The sequence below is a fragment of the Lagenorhynchus albirostris genome, chromosome 18 (assembly GCF_949774975.1).
Source record: "Lagenorhynchus albirostris chromosome 18, mLagAlb1.1, whole genome shotgun sequence".
NCBI classification, from domain to species: Eukaryota; Metazoa; Chordata; class Mammalia; order Artiodactyla; family Delphinidae; genus Lagenorhynchus; species Lagenorhynchus albirostris.
The window spans coordinates 68,322,384-68,338,820 of NC_083112.1; the positions used below are offsets into that span (position 1 = coordinate 68,322,384).

Genomic DNA, 16,437 nt, shown 5'->3' on the forward strand with positions numbered 1-16,437 from the left:
GACGTGGGATGAGAAATAGGTGCACGTGCGCACAAACGCACACACAAGAAAATAAAAGTGTTAGCCTGCTGCCTGATCACACCCAAATAAGGCAGACGTGCCCCAACCAGATGTACCAGGCCTCTTCCAGAGAACTCATTTGTTGTGGGCTGATTTCTACTTCCTGGTGCAATTTACTTGGGAAAAGGGGCCTTTCATTGTTGATATTCTGTGAACTGGCCGGAACCAGATAGACAATAATGACTTTACAAATCTGATTTTGCAGAATCTGAAAAACACCCCTTGACTGTCGGTCCTCAGTACTTCCTTTCTGCTCACCCAGAGTCTTCGATCTTTTATTGATTAGCACAGGCATCGCATGAACCCCTTCTTAGGGCAAGGGACTAAATCCAACAAGAGGTACCATGTTGTTTTCATTCCGCAAGGATTTCACAGGTAAGTTCCACACTGTGCTGGGGGGTGAGGGGGGATTGTTTTTCTCAAAGGCAGAAAACAGTCCACGTGCTTGTGGTTTTCTACTAACTCAACCTTTACTCACACTTTGCCTGATCTATAACTCAAACTCAGTAAACAGGCCTTTTAGGGAACTTGTAAAACCTAGGATACTTTCAGACAATTGGATGAATGTGGAATAAATCAACTATGAGGGAATAAAAACGATTTGGTTGTTATGTGAGATATATGTGTCTTCAAGTAGTATCACTGATCCTCAATCTCCTCTGAATACTAATTAAAAAAAAGACCCAGGGCTTCCCTGGTGGCGCAGTGGTTGAGAGTCCGCCTGCCGATGCAGGGGACACAGGTTCGTGCCCCGGTCCGGGAAGATCCCACATGTCGCGGAGCAGCTGGGCCCGTGAGCCATGGCCGCTGAGCCTGCACGTCCGGAGCCTGTGCTCCGCAATGGGAGAGGCCACAACAGTGAGAGGCCCGCGTACCGCAAATAAATAAATAAATAAATAAAGGGATCAAGATGGTAGATTTCATGTTATATGTTTTTTAATCACAATAAAATAAATGCAGATATTTAAACAATTATCAAGATGACCACAGCAAGTGTGGAAAAAGTGGAAACAAGAGTGGGACAGTTTTCTCATTTGTTTTCATGGACAGTTTTGACAGCTATAAACTTCTACCAACAAAACTCAGGAGTACTTTCACAAGAAAGGAGTTCTGAAGGGTGATGTGACCAGCAAAGTCCCCATCAATCATGACAAGTGGTTTTGCTGATAGATGGCTACTGCCTGGCTCTCCCCAAACCACTGCCCTCCAGCATGGCTTCACTGTAGTTCCCAGTCAGAAATATCGGGGTTGGAGGGAGGAGAGGAAGGAGAGAAGGGGGCTGGCATTTACAGAAGACTGGTGCTAGCTGCTTTACAGAAGCTACTGCATTTAGTACAAGTCAGTGAAGTGCCTATTTACTATAGCCTTTTCATCAAGAGAAACTGAGGCTCAGAGAGAGCAAATACCTTGTCCAGGGTCATGTAATAAAGACCTGATTTGTCTGTTTCCAGAGCCCAGGCTTTTTCCACAACCATTTTGCCCTTGATCTCTACAACTACAAAACCAAGAGCCAACCATCTAGAACCCTGAAGCAAAGTGTTTTTTTTTTTTTTTCTGTGCCCCATTTGAGAGCTTAATTATAATATAACTAGAATCGGGCTGGAAAAGTGACCTCATGTGTACTCCCTAGATCTGAGATCCACCTGCTGCGCAGGGGTACTGCGGAAATGGGTCACTGGTGTGCCACGACCCTGGGCATGTCCTCAGCCGTCGTCAGGTCAGTCAGGATGCAGCCTGGGACACAGGAGTGCACTTCAGATGGTGAGCAGCTTTGTCATTTACCCGCTTGTGTCATAAAACATCACTTCCTGTGAATGCCGTAAGTGACAAAACGTGGGAAGCATTCTGCCTTGGATTTAGAAGCAAACTGCCTGGATTAAAATCCCAATTCCACCGCTTCATAGCCGCACAAGCTTACCTGTGTGTGCCTCAGGCTCCCATCTGTAAACTGGGAATGGAAATAGCACTTTCCTCATGGTGTAGTGAGAATCAAATAAGATAAAATATACAGAGCTGTCAGCGTACCATCTAGAAGTAATCACTCAGCAACAATTCGCTGAGCCGATGGGTACAGCCACACGCGCTCTGTGTGCCCCAACTCCAGGGCACCATTCACTCAGGCCGTAGTGTGAATAGCACCCCCTGGAGTTGTGCAACTGTGCATCCCTGACCGTTAGCTTTGCATTTTAATGACCGTCTTCCACAGTCAAGCTCCAGCTTACTCCCCTGCTTCATTATCTGCCACTAGCTCCCCAACCCCCATCCCAGGGACCATCTTACCCTCAAACACAACGGTCCCATTTACAACCCCTTGGATTTTCATCTGTGCTCCTTCTTCCTGGAATGTTCCCCTGCTCTCCCCTGTTTCCATTCTTATTCAACCTTTAAGACCCAGACTAAAAGAAGTCCCCTCCTCTCTGAAGCATCCTCTGATGCCCAGGCAGGTTGCCCCACCGTCAGTATTCCCAGAGCACTTTGAAAATACTCTAGTAGAAAGATCAGCATGTTTTCATGTGGTTCACACAGTTCATCTGCATACAGGTCTCCCTTGCTGAGCTGTGAGCTCCCAGCGCTCAGATGGAATCTTCCTCTCCTTGGCATGGACTTGAGCAACCCGCCCTGCTCCTGTCCTGCGGCCACATCTACATCACACGTTCAGAAGACGAGGCTGAGAGGGACTCCGTATTGTCAAGGCAAGTGTGGGATGCAGCACGCAGACCAACTTCGGAATCCAGGAAATACCCTTGACCGTGTCCAAGTGAGGCTCATGTCCCCTGAGGATGGCACTAAACGCAACAGAGGTAACGGGGCCTCCGAAGGAAGGACTTGTGGCCTTAAAGTACCCGGTCCCCTGGTACAGGAGGTGCCAGGCTGCCAGCAGTTACTTAGGATGGGCTTTGCTTGATATATGAGAGTGAAAACCAGGAAATGCGGCCCAGTTTCTCTTTTGAAATCCCTCCCTTGGTTAGATTTGAATCTCATGTCTGTATGCTTTGTTTCAAACTAAATATCAAAAGTCTCTCGCTTCTGTTATCTCCCTGACAGTTCTTCAATATACTGTATTAAAAACTCTCCGGGGACCAAAAAAATGCACTTTCAAGTGGTGTTTAGAAACTTGCCACTCCTTGCCTTTCTTCATTTCTGAATCTCTTGGATGCTTCATAAACAAAGGAGAAAAGTGCTGCTTCTGTGATAAATACGTACACAGGATTCCTCTGTCTTACAGAGAAAACAGTACAGACCCAGCTGTTTCCCAATAGTCATAGGACTCATACCTAATGCCGACAGACTACCAAGCATATTTGCACAAACTCTATCACACACAGCACATGGAATCTCCAGGTGTGGCCGTGAAAGAAAACGGCATGTTCTCCTTGTCAAAGTGCCCTCTCCTTGCCAGCCCCCTGCACCAAACTAACAACCACAGGACCTGAATTTAACAGGTGATGTTTCCCTTTGTTCTTCTGGATGTTATGTATACTCAGGAGTAGCTCTCTCTGGGTTGTTCAAACACTTCATTTATTTATTTAGTATTTACTGAGTATCTACTATGTACCCCACATAGTCATGGATTAAAGAGATTCTTGCTTAGCTTCTGTATTAGGATTTCTCAACCTTGGTACTGTTGCCATTTTGAGCCAGATAATTCTTTGTCATGAGGCTGTTCCATGCCTGGTAGGATGTTTAGCAGCATCCCTGGCCTCTACACACAAGATACCGGCAGCACCTCCACCCCTAGTCGTGACAACCAAAAATATCACCAGAAGTCAGTGAAAAGATTTAGGGGAGGAGAGAGGGACGAAAAGGTAGAGCACAGAGGATTTCTAGAGCAGTGAAACTATCCTGAATGATACCGTAATGGTGGATACATGTCATTATACAATCGTCAAAATCCATAGAATGTACAACACCAAGAGTGAGCCCTAAAGTAAGTCTCCTGCCCTGGGGACTTGGGGTGCTAATGATGTGCCAGTGTTGGTTCGTTAGTTATAACAAATACGCCAGCCAGTCCCGTGTAGGCTGTTGATAGTGGGGGCGGGCAGAGGGTAATAGGAGAACCCTCAGTACCTTCCCCTCAACTGTGCTGTGAGCCTAAAACTTCTCTGAAAAATAAAGTCTATTAAATTTTTTTTATTTTAGGTGAAAAAATGTTTTCAAGCATTGCCAATTGTCCCTGGAGGACAAATTATTTTTCATCCTGTTATAGACATTATCCTGCTCACAACAATACATTTTTTTAAATTGTGGTAAAATATACACATTATAAATTTTACCATTTTAACCATTTTTAAGAGTCTGTTTCAGTGGCATTAAGTACATTCACAGTCTTCTGTGCCATCACCACCATCCATTTCCAGAACCTTTTCATCATCCCAAACTGAAACTCTGTGCCCATTAAACACTAACTCCCCATCCCACTCTCCCCCCAGCCCTGATAACCTCTCTTCTACTTCCTGTCCCTATGAATTTGACTACCCTAGGTACTTCATTTCAGTGGAATCCACAATATTTGTCCTTTTGTGTCTGGCTTATTTCACCGAGCATAATGTCTTCAAGGTTTATCCATGTTGTAACATATGTCAGAATTTCCTTCCTTTTTAAGGCTGAATAATAGCCCATTGTATGGATACATCTCATTTTGTTTATCCAGGTTTCTGTTGATGGACACTTAGGTTGCTTCCATATCTTGGCAATTGTAAATAATGCTACTATGAATATTGCGGTGTATATATCTTTTCAAATTAGTGTTTTAGGGGTTTATTTGATATATACCCAGGAGTGGAATTGCTGGGTTGCTGGGTCATGTGACAGTCCTATTTTTAGTTTTTTGAGAAACCTCCATACTGTTTTCCACAGTGTCTGTACCAATTTACATTCCCACCAACAGTGTACGAGGGTTCCCATTTCTCCACATCCTCACCAACATTCGTTATTTGTGTTGTTTTTGATGATAGCTGTTCTGACATGTGTGAGGTGATACCTCATTGTGGTTTCTTTTTTTTTTTTTTGCGGTACGCGGGCCTCTCACTGTTGTGGCCTCTCCTGTTGCAGAGCACAGGCTCTGGACGTGCAGGCTCAGCGGCCATGGCTCACGGGCCCAGCCGCTCCGTGGCATGTGGGATCTTCCCGGACCGGGATACGAACCCGTGTCCCCTGCATCGGCAGGCGGACTCTCAACCACTGCGCCACCAGGGAAGCCCCCTCATTGTGGTTTTGATTTGCATTTCCATGATGATTAGTGATGTTGAGCATCTTTTCGTGTGCCTGTTGGCCATCTACCTTTCCTCTGTGGATAAATGTCTATTCAGTTCTTCTGCCCATTTTTAAATTGGGTTGTTTGATTTTTCAATGTTGATTTGTATGAGCTGTTTACATATGTTGGATATTAATCTCTTATTGGTCATATCATTTGCAAATATTTTCTCCCATTCAGTAGGTTGTCTTTTCATTTTGTCAGTGGTTTCCTTTGTTGTGCAAAACCTTTTAAATTTAATTAGGTCCCATTTATTTACTTTTGCTTTTATTTCCTTTACTTTAGGAGATGGATCCAAAAAAATATCACTGCGATTTATGTCAGAGAGTGTTCTGCCTATATTTTACTCTAGGGGTTTTATAGTAGCTGGTCTTACGTTTAGGTCTTTAATCCATTTTGAGTTTATTTTTGTAAATTATGTTAGAGAATGTTCTAATTTCATTCTTTTACATGTAGCTGTCCAGTTTTCCCAGCACCACTTACTGAAGAGACTGCCTTTTCTCCATTGTATATTCTTGCCTCCTTTGTCATAGATTAATTGACCATAAGTGTGTGGGTTTATTTCTGGGCTTTCTATCCTGTTCCATTGATCTATGTGTCTGTTTTTGTGCCAGTACCAAACTGTTTCAATTACTGTAGTTTTGTAGTATAGTCTGAAGTCAGGGAGTATGATTCCTCCCTCTCTGTTCTTCTTTCTCAAGATTGCTTTGGCTAATCAGGGTCTTCTGTGTTTCCACACAAATTTAAAAATTTTTTGTTCTAGTTCTCGGAAAAATGCCATTGGTATTTTGATAGGGATTGCACTGAATCTATAGATTGCCTTAGGTAGTGTGGTCATTTTAACAATATTGATTCTCCAATCCAAGAACATGGTATCTCTTTTCTTCTAAGTTGTCCATTGTATTGGTATATAGTTGTTCGTAGTAGTCTCTTGGTAGTAGTCTCTTCAATAAGTGGTGCTGGGAAAGCTGGACAGCTATATGTAAAGTAACAAAACCTGAACATTCTCACCCTACCTGGCTTGAAAGTAAGAAATGAGGCAAGAACGTCCATGTGGAGCCACCAGTACAGCTGCACGTGGTGGAGGTCCAGTCAGTGCTGGCCCTCCTCAGACCTGAAGCAGTCACAGTCACAGATGTTTCCAGTCTGGGCAATATCCTCTGGCACATGAAGTAGCTAGGGCCAACCCTGCATGGTTGCTGCCCAAGGTCTAGTCCCCTCCCCTTCTTCCTCTCTTACCAAATCCTGATTGGGTTTGGATGGTCACCTGCCTAGTAAAATATTCACTTCCCACATGCCCTGGCGGCTGGGTTTGGCCATGTGACCCAATTCTAGTCAAGGAAATGAAAGAGAAAATGTCCAGGTGAGGCTTCTTTTCTTAAATGGTTTTTTATTTTAGTTTTGGGATATGAAGACCTGTTTACATGATTTGAAAGTCAAGAGTATGAAATAAGGTACATTCACAGTGGTCTCACCTTCATCTTTGTCTCCCATACCTGTTCCTTCCTCCCCCTTTAGATGTAGATGTGTTTGTTTGTTTCCCTTGCAAATATAAGCAAATGTCTGTGTATTTCTTTCCTTATTTTTTACATAATAGGATATATATCAATATATCTATATCTATGTTGTTCCCCTTGTTCTTTTTTTTAATTTCATATTCTTGAATCTTGGAGATCACTCCATAGCTGTATGTGTAGTGCTTCCTCATTTCTTTTTTACTGCATAGTGTTTGACTGTGTGGCTATATTATGAATTATCCAAGCAGTGACTTGTTGGTGGACGTTTGGGTTTTTTTCCAGTTTTTTTAATCATCAGTAATGCCACAGTGAATAATCTTATGCATGAGTCATTTTCTATTTATGCCTGATCCCATTTGGGGTAGATTCCTAGACATGGGATTGTTGGGTTGAAGGGTAATAACATATATAATTGTGCTCTATCTTGCCAACTTCTCTGCCATGGGAGTTGTACCATTTTGACTTTGCAGACCTTTTTGTTTGCCCTTTGCTCTTTACCCATCTCCATTTCCAGTCCTCCACTGCCTACCACTGCCCTTCCTGTATGGGAGAAACATAAACCCTTCACCTGTGTAGCCCTGGTTATTCAGGTTCCTATAACTCACAGCCAAAGACAATCATAATCATTTGGATACTGAGTAAATCTAATTAAAATTATGTTATATTAATTGAAAAGCTTGTAACTGATTAGTAAGTTGGTATGTACTACAGGCTCCACTGTCCAACATGGTAGTATTACTGGAAACATAACTCTACATGAGATTAAGCTTATCTAGCAAACAGTTAACCCAGTGTCACCACATAAGATGTGACCTGCCTCGGCTTTTTCTGTTATGGAAAAACCCACCCCCTGTGGCTTTCTGCCTTCTCCTCAGGATGTCTGTACTGTGGGAGGGGTAGCCTTTAGGTGTAGCCTTATACACAGTGCAAGTGTCTCTTTCAGGAATAGAATTTATACCCCCCCCAAAAAAATGTATGGACAAAATCAGAAAACACAATCACCAGAAGGATGATCAACGTGCTATGAAGAAGAGACGATTTCATCGACAATGCAGAAAATAGCCCAGCCCCAAAGATGAAGAGCACGAAAGAGGCAAGCTCAGAGGAAATTTCTGAGTAGACAGCCCACAGGCTTTGAGAAAGGGCCTTTCCACCTCTACTTCAGTTTTGAAGGGAAGAGCAAGGGCTGAGATGCAGAACGCAAGGAGGACGTTTGCAAGTTCCTGAAGCTTTGGGGGTTTTCACACGGTGTGGATGCCCATATTGTGTGATCGGATAAAGTGGGATCATCTGTCAGCCTGTCTGTTCACATAGCTATGCTATTCATAGAAAATGTACCTTTTCCCCCAAATAAATACCATATGCCTCTTCTCTTACCTAATTGGGTGTGTGTATCCTAGGGACCTGTGGCATGTAAGGGGAGGGGATCATGCCAGGTGACTCAAGTGGCCATTTTGGGCTCTCTTGTAGAACATGCTTCAGGATGAGAAGAGCAACAGGGAACCATATTAGTTAATAAATTTGAAATGAGGTTTGACTCCTGCCATCTGCAGCATCATGAGGAAGGAAGAGAAAGAAGATAGCACCATCTTTGGGGCTCCAAAGACACCATCGGTCACTCTTCATGACCCCCTCCATCCCACTGGCTCCTGGAGCCTGAGTTACACGGTCCCCCACTGTAACCCCTACCTCACAAGCACCACTAACACCCTTGCTCCCCTCTCCCTCACCAAGCCTGTGTCCACCCCTCCATGTCTACACCCAAACATTGCTGGGGAGAAAGACTCCCCATGTGGTTCCCAGGGCCTGGGAGGAGGGGACATCAGGAGTTACCAGTTCATGGTTGCAGAGTTTCAATTTGGAACAATGAACAAGTTCTGGAGAAGGATGGTGGTGATGGCTGCACAACAATTTGAATGGACTTAATGCCACCGAACTGTGCACTTGAAAATGGTTAAACCAGTAAGTTTTGTGTCATGTACATTTTACCACAATAAAGAGTTAAAAACACACTCAATGTTGTTGCCTGGTGTCACTTCAATTTCAAGTACACAAATAGAAAGAGGACATCTGACACGGGCCATCAATCCTAATATACTGGGTTGGCCAAAAAGTTTCTTTGGGTTTTAACTAAAAGTAAAAGACACACTTTTCATTTTCACCAAGAACTTTATTGAACAACATATTCATTATTTTGTTCCACTACCTTCTGCAACTTCACAATTCCATCTTCCCAAAACTTTTTATCTTTTTGAGCAAAGAACTGTTCCAGGTGCCTTTTACAGTCTTCCAGGGAATTGAAATTTTTTCCATTAAGAGAATTTTGTAAAGACCGAAATCAATGGAAATCCAGAGGTGCAATGTCTGGCAAATATGGTGGATGAATCCAAACTTCCCAGCCAAGCTGTAACAGTTTTTGCCCGGTCATCAAAGAAACATGCGGTCTTGGGTTATCCTGATGGAAGATTATGCGTTTTCTGTTGACTAATTCTGTACACTTTTCGTCCAGTGCTGCTTTTAGTTGGTCTAATTGGGAGCAGTACTTGTTTGGAATTAATCGTTTGGTTTTCTGGAATGAGTTCATAATAGAGGCCTCCCTTCCAATCCCACCGTATACACAACATCACCTTCTTTGGATGAAGACCGGCCTTTGGTGTGGTTGATGGTGGTTCGTTTCGCTTGCCCCACGATCTCTTCCATTCCACATTGTTGTACAGTATCCACTTTCCATCGCCCGTTACAATTTGTTTTAAAAACGGAACGTTTTCGTTCTGTTTCAGTAGAGAATCACATGTGGAAATATGGTCAAGAAGGTTTTTTTCGCTTAATTTATGTGGAACCCAAACATCAAAGCGATTCACATAACCAAGATGGTGCAAATGATTTTCAACGCTTGATTTGGATATGTTGAGTATGTTGGCTATCTCCCGCGTGGTATAACGTTGATTTTTCTCAATTAATGTCTCGATTTGATAGCTATCAACTTCAACTGGTCTACCCGACCATGGAGCATCGTCCAGCGAGAAATCTCCAGCATGAAACTTTGTAAACCACTTTTGACACCTTCAATCAGTCACAGCACCTTCTCCGCACACTGCACAAATCTTTTTTTGCATTTCAGTTGCGTTTTTACCTTTCTTGAAATAATAAAGCATAATATGTTGAAAATGTTGCTTTTTTTCTTCCACCTTCAATATTAAAATGGCTACACAAAAATTCACCAATTTTGGTAAGTTCTTTTTTCAAATGCACACTGATATGACAGCTGTCACAATACAATCTAATACAGTTGTTTCAAAAGAAATTAAGGACAACTAAGCACTATTAGAGTCATCTTACGGAAAAAAACCAAATGAACCTTTTGGCCAACCCAATACTTCCCTGGCTTTTTCACTTGCCCACTCTCCAAATGACTGTTTCACACTTGCTTCTGTCTCCTCCTACACTCTTATGCCTTTCCTCACCCTCAAGCTTCAATGAGAAAATGCAAGCCATCTGATAGAAACCTCTTATCTTCCCATCAGCACCCCTACCACTAGCCACATTCTGCACCTTCTCTCCTGTTATTGGGGACGAAATGTCCTGCTCTTATCAAAAACTCCTCTCTGGGGTGAAAGGACTAGGGAATTATTGCTTAATGGTTAGAGTTTGGGTTTGGGGTGACGAAAACGTTTGGAAATAGTACAATCTAGCTGTACAATGTTGTGAATATAATTAATACCACTGAAGTGTACACTTAAAATAGCTAAAATGACAAATATCATAACTATTTTAGCACAGTAAATTTTTTTTCATTTTACTTGGGCTCGGATCCCACTCAAGGACTTTCTTCCTGCAAGATTCTCTCTTGCTCCCAAGCTGTCAGCCTTTTTCAGCCTTTCTCTATCTTCCCCTAACCAGCACCCCCCCTCCCCCCCGCAGACCACTGGTACCAGCACACAAACATGTCCAGCCATCTCTTATCTTGAGAAAATGCCTGTGACCCTGGTCCCTCACCTGCTACTGCCTATACTCTGCTCCCTTCACAGCCATCCCCTTGAAAGTTTCTAGGTCTCTCTCTCCTCACCTCACCCACCCAATCAGCCATCCATCCTTCCCTATCCACAGGGACTGTCCATAGAGAAGACACAGATGAGCTCTATGTCATCCAAACGACCACTCAGCCTTCTTGATACACTCCTGACTTCCATGGCACTGTCCTTTCCTACCTCACAGAGAGTTCCATCTGGATCTTTCTCTGGTTCCTCCTCTGCCTGCTAAAATGTCTCCAGGACTCTGTTCTGGCCGTCCTTCTCTTGTCCACTCATACAGTACCCCTAGGTGATCTCATTCAGTCATGTGGTTTAAATACCTATTTATGCCAACATGCCCCAAATTCCCATACCCACATCTCCAACCCCTCCCTGGGTCTCCAGATTTTTACACCCTCCTGCCTAGCAGGCACCTCCACATGAATGACTTTCTGTCCCAAACCTTCTGTCCCAAGGCCCAGCTAAGGCCTTTCAAATGGCACCATTACCCACCCTGTCACTGGACTCAAATCATTAGTCATTTCCTTGATCCTTCTCTCCCTCACCTCTCACTGTTGATTTAGCAAGTGCTGTCAACTGTTCATCTGAAACATACCCCGAATCTGTCCACTTTTCTCCATCTCCATTCCCCCATCACCTGGACCACTGCGATAGCTTGATCCCAGGATCTTCGGCTTCCTTCTTGCCTCCCCCTCTTCCCCCCAAAATAAATTACATCATTCCATGCTCCAGCTTAAACCCCTCCAACGGCTTTCACTGAACCTCCAATAACATCTAAACTCCTTACATTATCTGAGTCCAGGCTGCATCTCTCCAGCCTCACGAACCATATTCCATCTCATTCACTGTGTTCTAGCTACTCTAGCCATCCTTCTGGTCCTCTAACTCAGTGGTTCTCAACCAGGGGTGATTTTGCCTCAGGGGACACTTGGCAATGTCTGGAGACATTTTGATTGCCACATTTTAGAGAGAAGGAGGTTACTACTGGCATCTAACGTGTACAGGCTGGGGGGTACCGGGATGCTCCTAAACGTCCCACAAGACACAGGAAAGCCCCCAAAGAATTATCTGGCCCAAAATGTCAATAGTGCTGCTATGGATTGAATATTTGTGTGCCCCCAAATTCATACGTTGAAGCCCTAATCCCCAGTGTGATGATATTTGGGGGTAGGGCCTTTGAGATTTAATTAGGTTTAAATGAGGTCATGAAGGTGGGGCCCCATGATGAAATTAGTTCCCATAAAGAAGAGGAGGAGACTCTCTCTGCCATGTGAAGACACAGGGAGAAGGCTGCAGTCTACAATCAAGAAGAGGCCTTCCACAGATACCAAATCTGCCAGCACCTCGATCTTGGACTTCTCAGCCTTCAAATTGTGAGAAGTAACTATTTGTTGTTTAAGCCACCATAAATATTTGTTATTTTGCTATACTAGCCCAAGCTGACTAAGACAAGTGCTGAGGTTGAGAAATCCTGCAAGTTGTCAAAGAAAGTAGGCACTAATCTCCTTCTTGCCTCAGGGCGTTTGCACAAGCTATTCCCTTCACCCGGAATGCCCTTCCTCTGCTCTCTGCATGCTCACTCCTTGGCATTCATAGCCCACCTCAGATCTTATTTTCCCAGAGATCTTTCTGATCCCCCATCCTGAAGTAGTACCTCTACTCCTGTCACTCTCTATCAGAGCCCATTTTAATTTTCTAAATGTACTACTTGATAGTTTTCTTATTTTATCTGTTTGTTTATCATCTGTTTCCCCCACTAAAATTAAGTTTCTTAAGAGGAAGAATCTTCTCTGACTTGCTCACCAGGGCCTGATAGGCCTTCTTGCATAGTTGGTACTCGGTGAATACTTGGAGAACAAACCATTTTCCAGTTGATTAAGCTTGTTTCCAAAAATATGTGTGAGTATCAAGTATGTACACTGTATAAGCAATAGGTGCTACAGGACATTTAAAACTGATGAGCACAGTCATCCCACTCAAGCAGCTTACAGTGGTATAAGAAGGAGAAAAATGTGCTTTTACAGACCTCAGGCAGAATAGGACACACGCTACAGGGAGATGGTACAGCATCATGTGTGAAGTGCACGCATTGCCTTGTGAGATAACGCGTGCACGACGCCTAACAGTATAATGGCTGAAAGGTGGCATCATATAAGAGTCAGGAAGGACTGGAGCCCAGACTAGAGAGGTGTGAATCCCAGCTCAGCTGTTTCTAGCCATGTCACTTTCAACTCACTTCTTACTCTCTCTGTGCTTCAGTTTCCTCATCTGTTACATGCAGATAATGAAAGCGTCTGCTTCATAGCCTTGCTGTGGATTTAAATGAGTTATATTAAGTAAAGCACATGGCTACAGAGGTCACTAGGTCTGGCTACTAGTATTCAAAGAAAGGAGTGATCATACACGACTAGAGACAGGGACGATGGAAGGGCTGACTTTTGAGATAATGTGAATTTCAATGGAAAAGATGATGAGAGCCTTCTCAGTGGAAAGATCATATTGTACATCAAAGGAGATGCACCATGGCTGGAGTGTTGCTTAGGAATAAGGTCGGGCAAACATCCATTTTTTTCTGTTCACCCATCTGTGTAAAGAAGGATGCCTTTTTGAAGGAGAGCAATGGATGGAACCATGCTCATCCACTGACCCTATTATATCAGAAACTGTGAGAGATCTGGTCACCAAATCACCATATCACTTTCTATTTTTTTATTTCTGTCCCTTATGCTTTGGTTAAAAAAAAATGGACTTGAACTCATTTTGGCTCTATACTTACTACTGTGTGAGCTTAACCTTCTGAGTCAATTTACTCACCCCCGAAATGAGAATAACAAAGCCTCCCCACTCTACTTCAGAGAAGTAGTAAGTGAATCAAATCAATTAAAACATGTGCAAGGCTTAAAGAGTGTTAGGTAGATATAACACTGATGTAAAATATTTTTATTACTATGATCCTTTTTCTAAAAACACCACCCAAGGTTTTACTCAGAAATAGTATATGCAATGCATTTTAATGTAGAAGAAAAGAATTATAGAACTTTAAAAAATCTCTTTGTACCTACATGTTTCAGGAAAGAAAAGAGAAGGTAGGACGAAGGCAGCTAAGAGGGCTGCATTTCCAGACCCCAGCAAAGGCGGACACACAAAAGTTTCTGCAGCAGATCAGGGAGGACCAGACACTGCTTCTATCCATATTACACTCCACCTTGGTGGGATCTGAGTTTACCCTTTGAAAAGGCAAAGCCAGACACAGGATCCATCCCCAAAGGGAAATGCCAACAAAATAGCCCCTCCTTACTTCTTGAAAGGAAAAAATGATTTCCTTTTTTTTTTGTTTTGTTTTGTTTTTTGCGGTACGCGGCGTCTCACCGTTGTGGCCTCTCCTGTTGCGGAGCACAGGCTCCGGACGCGCAGGCTCAGTGGCCATGGCTCACGGGCCCAGCCGCTCCACGGCATGTGGGATCTTCCCGGACCAGGGCACGAACCCGTGCCCCCTGCATCGGCAGGCGTACTCTCAACCACTGCGCCACCAGGGAAGCCCCAAAATGACTTCCTTTTACTGTTTAGTCTAATAAGCAGGAATCTGGGCACCTCTGGCTCTCTCCTATGCATTGTGATGTTGGGGAAAACGTAAACTACCAAAATCCTAAAATAATCCCAGAGGCAAACTTGGGGTGAGGTGTGACTAAGAATTTCTTTAACTTGTAGACATTTCAAGACACATCGATCCATATTTTCTTAAGCCTCCCCATAGCTGTCTTTTCTTTCTCCTGAATCATAGGACTAAACAGTAAGACACTCTCCTCGAAGAATAACTACCCGGAGAGCAGAGAAACCGAGCAGCCACGATGGGAAGAACTCCTTCCTGGCCAGTGGGTGCTCCCTGCGTTTGCCTCCTCCCGGAACTCCCGTGGGAGCAAAACGGAGGCCGAAGGCAGGTTTCCTGGCTGAGCTAAGGCAGCTCCTTCCAGATCCCTGCGGCTGAACACCCCTTAAGCTCACTGAGTTTGATTCGGGGCAGGTGCGTCAGGAGAGTCCTTAAGCATTGGCAGCAGGCAGCGGAGAGCAAAGGTCAGAGCCAGGCTTCCGGTGGGATCAGGGGCCCACAGCCAGTGGGCTGAGCTGTGGAACCGCGCGGAAGGAGAGCAAAGCTTCCGTTATCTAATCAAGAACCAGATAAGAGCCAGGAGAAAAAGGCAGAAGGTACCACTCTCGAAGCTCCGGGAGGTTGAGGGAAACAGAAGATGGGAGCGGGCTCCCCGAAAAGATGGGGAAGCTAGAGAAAGAGTTGCAAAACAAAACAAAACAATGAGACAGAGTCGGGAGGGGACAAAAGAGGGAAACTGGGACGGAATTGGGTCAGGCCTGAGAGCCCTGGGGGAGGGAACCGGCTCTGGGCTGGGCGCTGCCCCCAGAAACTTTAACTCCAAGGCGTCGTCTGTCTCCTCCTCCCCCAGGGCTGTGGAAGAGGAGGGCAGGGGGAAGCCAGGCAAAAGAGGAAGGAGCTTGTCGTTTTAAGGGGCTACCTACCTCCTGGGCCGGGTCCCCAATTTTCTGGGTTTTGTTCCTGGTTGAAAAGGAGAAGTTTTACGTCACCCATGAGCGTCTGCATTTCTGTGGGATTCAAATACTCCTTAATTAGGTGTTGTCTCTTTACAGGAAAAGACGCCTTTTATTTCATCGTACTTTGCCATTTTAATTTTCTCCCTTCCGCGTTTAATGACTAGGTAGGGAGATGTTAAACAGCTGCTGTAAAATCTTACAAACCCCGCTCCCTGGGAGCGTGGGGAAGGAACTTCCTGGTGCTCCCTCCTGTCCCAGAGGGGGGCCGCCGCGAGGGGACCCCCCCAGGTCCCAGCTTGGGGGCGGGGGCGGAGGGAGGGTGGGTGTGCCCTCTCCCTGCGCGGCCCTGCTGCCCCTCCCCCGCTCTACCGCACCCCACCCCCTCCTCGACCACACACCGCCGTCTCCTTTGGTTGCCCTTGGGGGTGGGCTGCAGGTGGTGGAGGTTTGAGTGGGGAGCTGAGAAACACACATCCGTCTCCTCCAAGGGGCCTGCTTGCCCCCCTCCTTGGTCACCCCCGTTCTAAGCGGGGCTGAGACTACTTCCCCAGAACTAGAGAACTTGCCTTGGGAAACTCTGGCAAATCAGGAGGGAAAACAACCGCGACAGAAAAGCAGAAGCGGCCAGGAAGATGTTTGGCCTTGGTCTGCTGGATACTGGCTTGCTTCTTGTGCTCTAGGTGTGAGGAAAACGACAGAAAGGAAAAGGAGCCATAGTTTTTCTACAGCTAAAAATGTACGGGGCGGGGGGCCCACACTCGCTATCTGGTTCTGGGCTGACCCTTCAGCAAAGGGTCAGTGTTTGTCTGCAAACTGCAGAAGCTTCCCAAGGGATCTGGAGCACAAATTTGCAGGGCAGCACAGGGCAGCGGTTTCCGTCTACTGAGCTGCGTATGATGCTTATACGCTCATTTTGCTGGCAAAAGAGCCTGTCATAAAATGTAATACTGACTATAAAACAAATCAGCGCTTTGAAACGACTGGCTTCAGATGTTTTCATAAATCCCTAATG

The 16,437-nt window shown here is 44.8% G+C and overlaps 1 long non-coding RNA gene across 1 annotated transcript; it reads left to right on the forward strand.

Moving 5' to 3' along the window:
• The first annotated feature begins 269 nt into the window (after positions 1 to 269).
• LOC132508883 (uncharacterized) lies at positions 270 to 3,804 on the forward strand. The gene is made up of 3 exons (XR_009536807.1): positions 270 to 435; positions 1,691 to 1,821; positions 2,602 to 3,804. It is a non-coding gene; the product is annotated as an uncharacterized LOC132508883 (long non-coding RNA).
• The last annotated feature ends 12,633 nt before the right edge of the window (positions 3,805 to 16,437 follow it).